General features: G+C 42.5%; 1 pseudogene; it reads left to right on the top strand.

Annotated features, from left to right (window-relative positions):
• The first annotated feature begins 4323 nt into the window (after positions 1-4323).
• On the top strand, positions 4324-4440 carry LOC126475715 (5S ribosomal RNA; annotated as a pseudogene).
• Positions 4441-11827: the final 7387 nt, after the last annotated feature.

Here is an 11827-nt window from a genome sequence, read left to right as displayed (position 1 = left end):
TCTGTATTTGTGTGTGAGGAATGTTTCCTGGAAGTTTGACCGTACCATTTTGTGACACCCTGTATACTGCATGTGTTCTGATCGGAGGCAGTTCGCTCCGCGCACTCGTATGTGCAAGGGCCGAATAAACCTTTGTTAAGTGAAGTTGGTGTTCGTCATTCATCTAATTACACCTTCGTTTATGTGATAATATAGTAAACGAGTTAATTTTTCAAATGTTTCTCCTCCATCTAATAACTGTAGTAATTAAAAAAGGTATTCGATAATAATTCAATTGTGAATGGTAACATAAATTTCATACGTGACAACTTTATATCCGATATACTGTGATCCACAAGAAATGTAACACCTCGGAGAGTGTATAACTTTTTTTGAAATCATAGTCATAATACCTTTGTAGCATGTTTTGTGTACAAAAAGGAACAGTGTAAGTGATGAATTGGTTGTGTGCAATGGAGGAGGCACAGTACCTGTAAGCAGACGAACGAAAATACCATCGCAGAAGATTAACGTACAAAAAACATTCCGAGATTCATTTTGTCCGATTTTCCGATTGCAGTATATCCTCCAAAGACAACAAAATTGCAAGAGAGGCAAAAAAATCACACTTGCAAACGTCATAAAAAACATTTATGTAAGCAAATGCACTTGAAAATGAGAATAAATTGTCGATCCGCGTTGTGCTAAGAATGAAAAAAAAGTAAATGGTGCAGGTTTCCAATATGCAATCATAAAAGCTTACCGAGGGTTGCCCAGAAAGTAATGAACCGCATTTTTTCCCTCAGCCGAAAACAATGCTACGAATGCGAAACGTTACGTATGTATTATTGGATTCTCCTGAGTGAGCGCGCTAAGTTTCCGTCACTTCCGGCAGATAGCACAGCTGCAGGACAGTTTTAAAATGGCGTAATTGAATTTCTCACTGCAGAGACAGAAACTGTGTGGAATATTCACAAACGCTTGTGCAAAGTCTATGGAGAATTTGCTGTCGACAGAAGTACAGTTAGTCGCTGGGCAAGGAGGGTGAGGTCATTAGAAAGCGGCTCGGCGGAGCTCCACGATTTGCAGAGGTCGGGGAGATCGTCCACGGCTGTCGCACCTGACATGTTGCAGCGAGCAGAAGTTGTCATTCGCGAGGACACACGCATTACGGTCAGCAATTGGCGCTGCATTTGTCAATCAGCAAAGGGAGTTTAAAGAGTGAAGTACTGGCTCCGCCACCAGGACAAGAATTGGTACCGGCTGAGCATACACACCCTTTTTTCCCGCTGGATAAAGGTCATAGAACGGGATGGAGATTATGTGGAGAAATAGGGTGTGTAGATAAAATACCAGTCTTTCGTGTGCGAAATTCTCATTATGTTCAATAAAGAATTGTTGAAGGAAAAAAAGTGGTGCATTACTTTCTGGGCAACTCTCGTATATTTTGGCGGGTACTTCACACTGCTCTAAGCCACTTCCTGTCCTATCCTGTCTGCCCATTTACCGTAGGAAAATTAGTTAAGCTCTGAGTAAGCGGCTACCAAAGATTCTGAGAACTCAAGACAGCTGCTCGAGGAAGACCGCTGCGATTCCCCAAACACTCCTATTTAAGTTCTCCTACCAATTTACAAAGGCTCCACCGACCTACTACGAACGTAACGCCTTTGAAATCGTTCCATGCTTGCTTTCATGACTATCTGATACGGAGTCACGAAATGCTAGAGCAGAGTTCTAAAACTGATCGCGCTACGGCCTTGAGTCTCTTGTCTGGCCTTACCATTTACGCTTCTTGCACCGCGCAGAACACTTGCAACAAATCTATTACATCCGCCTTCCGTATTACTTATTTTACGTGCTAACTCCACGTCACTTTTTCATATTCCCCTAAATATTCCCCTGCTCAAAAGAACTAGGGAACATGACTTTGGGCGTCTGCCTTGCTCCAACGAGCAATAACTGAGGACTGAGTATGTTACCAAATTATACCTTTATCTTTCGCAAATTAAATACATAGCAAAACATCATTACATCCTCGATCGTTTGAATAAAAAACTCAAATGTTCAACAGGTGTCGAAAACAGAGTGGTAACGATCATTAATCCTGTCATCCTGGGTGCCTTTCATTGGACGTTGAGTGCTTCAGTAACGTGTGTGCGCTCCGTGAGCGTTTATAATTCCCTGACACATACGTAGCATACTCCATATGTCGGTCTCTCTGCGGCATCCACTCCCATTCTTCAGTAAGAGTCTATGAGAGTTCTTGGAGAGTCTGTGGTGGAACAGGACGACCTCGAACACGTCTTTAAAGCATGTCGTACATACATGCTATGAGGGCTTAGGTGTGATCTCAGCGCCGGGCATTAGAAGGAATTCGGGGCCACCACCATATGCAGCATTCACCACACGGCCCAGCAGAATCTGTTCGATGTGCTGCCTGGTGGTAAGGAGACTGTGGACGGTAAGTTCCGTATGGTTGTCAACACCGAAGCCTCCCTGCAACATAACAGAACTTTGGAAATCTGACGATTTTCAGGACAACAACTGAACTAGTCTGTGAACAACACGTTTCGCCAGAGACGAAGTTTCTGATTGACATGGTAACGGCAGAACTGAAGGTGAGCTGTAAGATGTTGTCGTGCCAAGCAGGTTACGTGAACATGACGTCTGTGTTATAAGATCATTTCTCGGACCTGTTCATTACAGTCTCATAGGACACAGCGCCTCCAGTGGCCCTCCTGGAAGCGGCTTAAGGTTTCTGGCAGTATCCGCACGACACTGAAACGCAGAGACAGCTAGATATTGGTCTTCACGCGAGGTTTTAATGCACTGGCTACCTTGTTCAGCCGGCCGGGGTGGCCGAGCGGTTCTAGGCGCTACAGTCTGGAATCGCGCGACCGCTACGGTCGCAGGTTCGAATCCTGCCTCGGGCATGGATGTGTGTGATGTCCTTAGGTTAGTTAGGTTTAAGTATTTCTAAGTTCTAGGGGACTGATGACCTCAGAAGTTAAGTCCCATAGTGCTCAGAGCCATTTTAACCATTTTTGAACCTTGTTGAGCTCGCCTTGTCTACGACCTTTCTCGTATGGATTACACGTGGTGAGGCATTGGCACCTGCAACAACACCACCGAAACAAACCATCCAAGCAACTTGCACTGCATGAAGCTGTCACACCGCATGTTCTTGGTGAACACAAGTCCGAAAATGACATGTGCCATCTGCGTACCTTACTAGAAAAAACTGGACTCTAGTACTCATTTCGTTCTGAAGTTCATCTGACACTGCAGTTAATAACACAGTCGATATATGGCACATGATTTTAATTGGTGCCTACATTGAGAACGCAGATCTCAAGCTATTCAATAAGACCACAGATACCGCCTGTACCAGAACATATTTAACATAAAGGATGTTGATACGTGCTTTCCTCCTGTTCTTTTGAACATTGTAGTACGTATTTTGGAAGATGGTAGTACACACTGTTTCGATTCCATGTGATATGCGTCTAATTGTATTGGTCATAGACAAAGAAATTGTGACAGAAGGTATTCAGCAAAGGAAAACTATTACGTTCAAAATCGAATTTCAGTTACTCCACTTCCAACATATATGCACTTTCCAATTCTCTTTACAATACCAGGTGTCGCCCTTCTGAGGTTATCTTGACGTTCTTTCATGGGGGCAGCACTACTCCTAATCTGATAAATTCATCTCTTTTGTTGATATTTTCTTTGTAGACTTCGCCTTTTAGACTCATCACTGTCAACAATCTAAAGGGGTAAGATGGGGAACCTTGTTGGCCAAGAAATGTGACTATATCTGCAGATCGAACGTTCCGGAGAGTGTTATGTTTAGATAACGTGTCACCTGAAGACTAGAATGTGCCCATCAAGCTGGAAGAACATATTCATCCAGCAAAAGGAATCTCTTCCTACAATGCTTGATGCTCGTTGTCTAGATAACGGGGTCCTGTAGGAAGATGCGGTAACTCAACAGGCCCAATCAATTGACTGTCAAGTGAAACCGTACATTTACAGACAGGCGTTCTTGAAAATGCGTCTCCTCAAACACTTGTTGGTTTTTTGCCTGACACTGACAGAATATTATTGATACCGTCGCGAGTGAAAGCGGCTTCATCATCAAGCATTATTAACAGGATTACCCGTTGATTTGCAAATAACGACAAAATTCCAATCGTATACCTTCATCTCCTTCTCTAAGTTACAGAAATAGCTGTAAATGATAGTGAAGTGGCGTTGCAGGATTCTTAGATTTACTTCTGGAGGAGGCCGAACAGATGCTACAAAACACACAAAATATTAGATCACTTTATTAAAACGTGTGGCAACGGCCTTGCCGCTGTGGATACACCGGTTCCCGTGAGATCACCGAAGTTAAGCGCTGTCGGGCGTGGTCGGCACTTGGATGGGTGACCATCCAGCCGCCATGCGCTGTTGCCATTTTTCGGGGTGCACTCAGCCTCGTGATGCCAATTGAGTAGCTACTCGACCGAATAGTAGCGGCTCCGGTTAAAAAAAACCATCATAACGACCGGGAGAGCGGTGTGCTGACCACACGTCCCTCCTATCCGCATCCTCAACTGAGGATGATACGGCGGTCGGATGGTCCCGATGGGCCACTTGTGGCCTGAAGACGGAGTGCCTGCCTGCCTTATTAAAACGTGAACAAGCTAGAGTGCCTAACTTGGAAACAATCCGTGCCCACGGGAACGTCACTAGGTATATGTTACTGTCGCTGAAAAGCAAAGCTTATCTGTTCGTTCGATACAGAATGATAAGTCATATGTCAATGTACAGTGGTTAACACAATGGATTCGCGTTAGGGAGGACGACGGTTCAAGTTACCGTCCAGCCATTCACATTTAGTTTTCCTGATTTCCCTATATGATTCTAGTAAAACGCCAGGATGGTTGTTTTGAAAACGGCACGGCCTATTTTCTTCCTCATTCTTTCGAAATACGAGCTTGTGCTCCGTCTCCAATGACAGTGCAGTCGACGGCACGTTAAACTCTAATATTACTTCCTTCTTTCTTTATTTACACGTTCAGATTAAATATGACAGCTGGCACTGCTCCGTTCTCACACAGTTTAGTGAAAACACGAGTAAACACTCTCGAATCTGGTACTCTGCGCTATAGAAATCGTCTACCGTATTCCTTACAAGGAGTAGCAGTGTTTCCCCTAGAAAACCTCTACATATACACATTATCGGCGTACTACGCGTGTTCAAATGGTTCAAATGGCTCTGAGCACTATGGGACTTAACTTCAGAGGTCATCAGTCCCCTAGAACTTAGAACTGCTTAAACCTAACTAACCTAAGGACAACACACATCCATGCCCGAGGCAGGATTCGAACCTGCGACCGTAGCGGTCGCGCGGTTCCAGACTGTAACGCCTAGAACCGCTCGGCCACTTAGGCCGGCACTACGCGTGTGTAAATCCTTGCAGCGAGCTTAAAAGAGACAGCAGAATTGGCCTACAAATTGAAGTCACAGTTGAAAATTTGAATTGTGAAAACGCACCAAAATGAAAATCTATAAATAAACCCATAACAACTGGAGTACCACCATGCGAAATGAAAACTCATCTCTGTATCAATCCATATCCCTGTAAGCAATAAAAATGAAACACCAGTTCCATGGAAAGTTTTTTTCGAACCTGTCTACACTGTCGCCCTCTGAAATATTTACTATTTTTTTGTAAAACTCTGCATTGAAAAGATGTTAAAAAATTTGAGATGACTAACGCCGTTATCAGATAACTGCTATCTTTATTTTGTTTTTGGTCGTTATCTTGCATTTATTCGTCATTTAGTACAGCAACTGGGAATAACCAAGCCAGTTTAGATTGTCTATGAATCATGACGTGACGGTAACATCCTGTTAGATAGCAGTAATATCGGTGCATAACCTGACTGTCCCGCTCACTGCATCTGACAAATCGTTTTTGTATGTCGAGAACATCAACATCACCCAAGGGCGAAGCTTGACTTACTTTTATTTCCTTAAAACTTTCCCCGTCGCGTACGACGGAGATACTTCAACTCATCCAGAAAATTCTTACAGATGATCACATATCTGACTTACTTGGAATGATCGGCTTTTTATTATCAGCTAAACATGTGCAAGCTGTTGCCTCATATGTACTTTCGTACAAACTTATTTTTTATTGTTAATACGCAATTTGTGGGGTCGATGTAATGAATATAAGCATTGTCAGTGGTCTGATATAAGGCTTACCGGCCATTTGACCATCTTCTTCTGTGCGGATGCACAAACAGTGCCCGAATTCTTACGGGAATCGGCAACAAGCCGGGAGTAATGAGTATAATGGGCAGGGGCATATGAATATAGTGCGGGGCAGTAAGTTGGGAATGTGTGTCTCACGGGAGGCATGTATGAGATAAGTCCCTGCAGTTGCACTGTGTTCTGTGTCCTCGGTGGCTCAGATGGATAGAGGGTCTGTCATGTAAGCAGAAAAACCCGGGTTCGAGTCCCGGTCGGAGCACACATTTTCAACTGTCCCCGTTGACGTATGTCAACGCCTATATGCAGCTAGGGGGTATTCATTTCATTGTAATTTAATGATAATATATTCTGTAGAACTTTACTTCGCTGGTGAAAAAAATTCCTATTACTAGCCAAACGAACTTAGTTTCTTTTATTTACCGAGATTCTTCGTTATACAAGGTTGAACGTTTCACATTTGTCTTCAGCAGCTGCAGTAGACCAAGCTGAATTACTTTCATCATCAATGAAATGAAAAATTTAAGAAGTAGTACCTCATTACTTCAATGAAAAAGAAAACAATAGATCTTACGTAGCATTTATACGTCAATGAACGCTTACCGTCTGTGTGGCATAGTCCTTTATTTTATTTGAAGATTGATGAAACTATTGCCCTTAGTTACTTGGTTATGTAATACTTGCCGTAAATTATAAGTGTGTACCGGGGAAATCTCTGTACCGCCGCATTATTTTGAAAACTATATTTGTGTCTAATTATAGCCCTTAATTAAGGGCGAGTACTGAAGACCTACGAAGAATGCCGTCTGGTGATATAGCGGTATGGGAAGATCTAGATTACTGCATGTGGCTAGTTTTAGTATCAGCTCGCCCACCCTTTAGTTAATGGCGCCTTTATTCCTCTAGCTCCCCACCTTTGTCATTGCGCAAGGTGCTGGCATTCTGGGTTACGGTCAAGAGTCACAGGGACAGCGCTGACGCAGATCGTGTCCTTCTGCCCAGCGTGGGCCCTTTGTCTGGCTTACTCCCCGTGAAGCTGCAGCCACCGACAGTGGAACGGCCTTACGGGACTCTGACAATATTTCTGCTCTCGCAAGTTCGATTCCCCGTACAGCACCGCAGAAAAACGTTTCGGCACATTTGAAGAATTATACTTCTTCCACCTTCTGAGGTCGCGATGTAATATAAATGTCATCCTACTGAAATGTACATTTATTTACACACAATAAGTTTCGGTCAAGTGATCATCTTCAAGTCACGGATTAACACTACGTCACGCCAAATATAAAGTCGGTTTTATTTAAGCTGTTTTTGTTGTAGCTTTCAGTCCAAAGGCTGGTTTCATCCAGCTCCCCATGCTACTCTATCTTGTGCAAGCCTCTTCATCTACGAAAAACTACTGGCACCTACACTTTCTGAATCTGTTTACTGCATTCATCTTTTGGTTTCCCTCTACGATTTGTATTACCCACAGTTCCTTCTAATACTAAATTGCTGATCCCTCGGTGCCTCAGAATGTGTCCTATCAACCGATCCCTTATTGCGGTCAGGTTGTGCCACAAATTCCTTGTCTCCCCAGTTCTATTCAGTACCTCCTCATTAGTTACGTGATCAACCCATCTGACCTTCAGCATTCTTCTGAAGTACCACATTTATAAAGTTTCTATTCTCTTTTTGTCTAAACTGTTTATTGTCCACGTTTCACTTCCATACGTGGCTACATTCCAGACAAATACCTTCAGGAAAGACTTCCTAAGACTTAAATCTGTATTCGATGTTAATTTCTCTTCTTCAGAAATGCTCTTGTTGCCGTTGCCAGTCATCATTTTATATCTTCTTTAGTTACGCTATCGGTCATATACACGCGCATCTATGTTTTTCATCAGTCACCAGGTACAAAAATCTGACTGGCGATCAATGTATGAGATTACAGAAGCGCGTATATATGATAGAACTTGCTACTAAAATGAATTTTGTATTTAACTGCAAAGAACCTTTCTTTAACTTGATGTAGTGTTAATTCGTGACTTGGAAACAGTCGCTTCACAAGAACTCGTTGTCTGTAGATACATTACAGAAGCTTTTGGTGGTTGTAATACGCCTTTCATTGAATTTATTGAAGCTGTCCAGCACTAGTTATAAAAAATATGAATGTCATCTGGTGACGAAATTGAGACGTTTCTCACGTAGCGAGTTATTTAATGTTAATATCACTGTGAGCTGGAAACTATGATTTCTCGTCATTGTCCTCGCAGGTTGCAATATCGCGTCCTGTAGTTACAAGCAAAGTTGGAGTAAGCTTGCCAATCGCTCGCTGTTAGTGAATGAAAATTCTTCTTGCATGTAGGTGCTCCTTCGGTTATTTATTATTTTACGTACAGACTGTTAACGCTAAGAGGAACAATTTCCAGTTTATTATTTAATTACATGAATCATTATAAATATAAGAATATATACAGGACGTTCAAATTAAGTAATCAGGATTAACCATTAAACTCATCCCGGATTTATTAAAGAATCGAACTCTCTTATACAAAACACCTTCAGACCTCTGATTACTTACAAATCTGTTAATGGGATTAATGTTTGATGTTAAGCAACTAAAACGTTCGTGGTTAAAGATGCAAAAAATGTAATTCAGTTCGTGAAAAGCTCTCGGGTTTCTAGCCTGGTAGCAGTGTTAAAATACTGCGATGTCATTTTATTGTTTTCAGATTACTCACCCATAGACTGATAAAAAAAGTCAAATACACAAGCGGTAAAACAAAAAAATGTGATAATGCGATAACTCTTTCATAAGTTCATGTAAGACCTTTTAACTAAAAATGCATAGTGTCAAACGATTTATTTTACGCTTGATTATTTCTCTTAAAAGCTAGTTTTAAAGAAACAGTAAATTAAGACGTCATGCTTGATGCTAAAGTCTTATCGCGTGAACAACTTACATTTGGTAAGAGATGAACTGTTTTCCTTTCATCATTCTGTGGGGCTGTAAGCGAGAAAATGTTTAGAGAAGGTTTGAAATTATGTTTCAAGTTAGTTGAAAGTCACGCTGGATTAATATAGTCAGGTAATGTGCGTGAAGTCAACGTCCATTTTCTCAACACATACTAATCGTACAGGGATGAATGACGTATCGTTACAAAGGTTTTTTAACAGGATTCTAACATTTCGTACCGATTTTTAACTAGAATTTACTATTTGTGAAAAATTTTAACATAAGAGAGACTTTAAACAATCATAGGTGAAAGGGCATGATGGAGGTTCAGGTTCATACCTATATTTTACGAACCTAACTTACTGAACACCAATAAGAGAATCTCTGAAACGTAATTTTATTTGTTTTAAAGTAGTTAACGGGATAATTTGTGTATAGCATTGTCACAGATACTAACCGTGAGCATTGCGGTAATCCGGTATCTCCGTCCACCGTGAAAGTCGCCCTTCTAAAAGAATATACAGTCCGAAACGACAAACATTTTTGTCATTTTCAATTATAGGTTATGCGGCCCTACTGACAATCCCTAATCTATGCCCGTAGTACAAGCAAGAACAAACATTCCGAATACAAAACAAATTTTTGGACACATGGAAATGTATATACAAGGATGTATGATAAATTCATGATTATTATTTCACGTAGTTCGGTTCATTTTTCAAGATGTTTTCTCTTCATTCACACAACCACCTTTACCCCAATGACAACATTTATTCCAAATATTATCATTATTTAAAACTATAAAACTGAGGAAGTTTTCTCGGGTCTCCTGATACTTGACTTACTGTGTTAAGGCTATGCCATAAGACTGTACCTGCTAAGGAGCAGGTTTTAAACTCGGTCAATGACTATGCGAAACGTTGACATTAAAATTTTCATTGCCCCTTCAATCTGTTAGGTAGACCACTTGTAAGTGAGATTTAGGCATGTTCGAATCCTGCCTCGGGCATGGATGTGTGTGATGTCCTTAGGTTAGTTAAGTTTAAGTAGTTCTAAGTTCTAGGGGACTTATGACCACAGCAGTTGAGTCCCATAGTGCTCAGAGCCATTTGGACCATTTTGAGATTTAGGCGACTGTTTTAGCAATTTGGCAGTACAGGTGAGGCAATGACAATGGGAACTGTTACGAATTCACCGGCAGTGAGCAATGGTGAACAAATATTACCAACAAGACAAGCACAAACACAACAAGCAATACCAACAACAGAGATCAACCAAGTCGCCATAGAACAGAAGGTACGTAACTCGGCAGAGCTCTGCGAAGGTGGCAGGTTTATATCCAGGTGGTTTCGCGTTGATTGGCTCACGTGAGCTTCCTCTATGGTCACGTGTCCCGTGGCGTTTCACACGAGTGACTCACCGGTCAAAGCCGACTATTCGCGGGGAGCAAGTAATTCATCCGCCAACCTCGTCGTAGTGGGTCAGTGACTCAATGGTCAGTCGACTGTAATAAGTGTGCGACTCTAAACTCCTGAGTATGCTGCAAACTGCGGGTGCGCTAGAACGTGGGACTGTGGCGTCGTCTGTAAACATGAAATGTAATACAGTCCCAATATTCCTCCGAGACTGTTTTCAAGCACAAAAATGACAGCCGGCCGAAGTGGCCGTGCGGTTAAAGGCGCTGCAGTCTGGAACCGCAAGACCGCTACGGTCGCAGGTTCGAATCCTGCCTCGGGCATGGATGTTTGTGATGTCCTTAGGTTAGTTAGGTTTAACTAGTTCTAAGTTCTAGGGGACTAATGACCTCAGCAGTTGAGTCCCATAGTGCTCAGAGCCATTCATTCGAACAAAAATGACAAGTAAATAATAATGATTATAAACATAAAACTGAATAGTACTTACTACGGCAGATGTAGAACGGTAATGTGCTCTCATGCTATTCCAGGGCATATTCACATCTACACTACCACATGCACAAACACATGCACTCAAGTTCAGAAAGAAACAGTGCACCTAACAGTGAAATGTGCCTGCAGCTCTCGTTGTTGCCATAAACCGAAGGCTATGGACCAGTGTGACCTGAGCGGACATACAGGGCGCCTCGAAGACGTATGCGCGAACTGTGCCATCAGATCAGTGAGTTTGAAAGAGGGTCCACTATTGGCATGAGAGAATGTGATGCATCCATCCAGAAAATTGCTGCTTGAACGAGACGAAGTGTTTCGGCAGTGCAACGGGTGTGGTGTGTGTATAATGCTTCACGGAAGACGTCGAATACGATGAGATGGGTCAGATAGCACCACGCAGACGCCCCCCCCCCCCCCAACCGCAGCCCCCGCCCCCCGTCAGAAGATTGACATTTCATCCGAATGGCATTGCAGGACAGATCTGCGTCCTCCTCGGCTCTGGAGCAACAGTGGAACACATCCTACACTATCAGAGATGACAGCCAGTCGCCGTTTATTACGGCATGGGTTACGTGCGCGTCATCCACTTCTTCGCCTACCTTTGACGAATATGCAGAAACCTAGAAGGCAATGGTGTATGGAACGACCTCACTGGGAACAGGAATGGAATCAGATAGTGTTTTCGGCCGAATACAGGTTCGGTGAGTTTGAAAATGATGGCCGTACTTTGGTTCT

This window comes from Schistocerca serialis, chromosome 4 (genome assembly GCF_023864345.2).
Source record: "Schistocerca serialis cubense isolate TAMUIC-IGC-003099 chromosome 4, iqSchSeri2.2, whole genome shotgun sequence".
Classification (NCBI taxonomy): domain Eukaryota; kingdom Metazoa; phylum Arthropoda; class Insecta; order Orthoptera; family Acrididae; genus Schistocerca; species Schistocerca serialis.
Note: the sequence above shows the minus strand (reverse complement) of the source record. Positions and strands in the feature narration are given on the sequence as shown.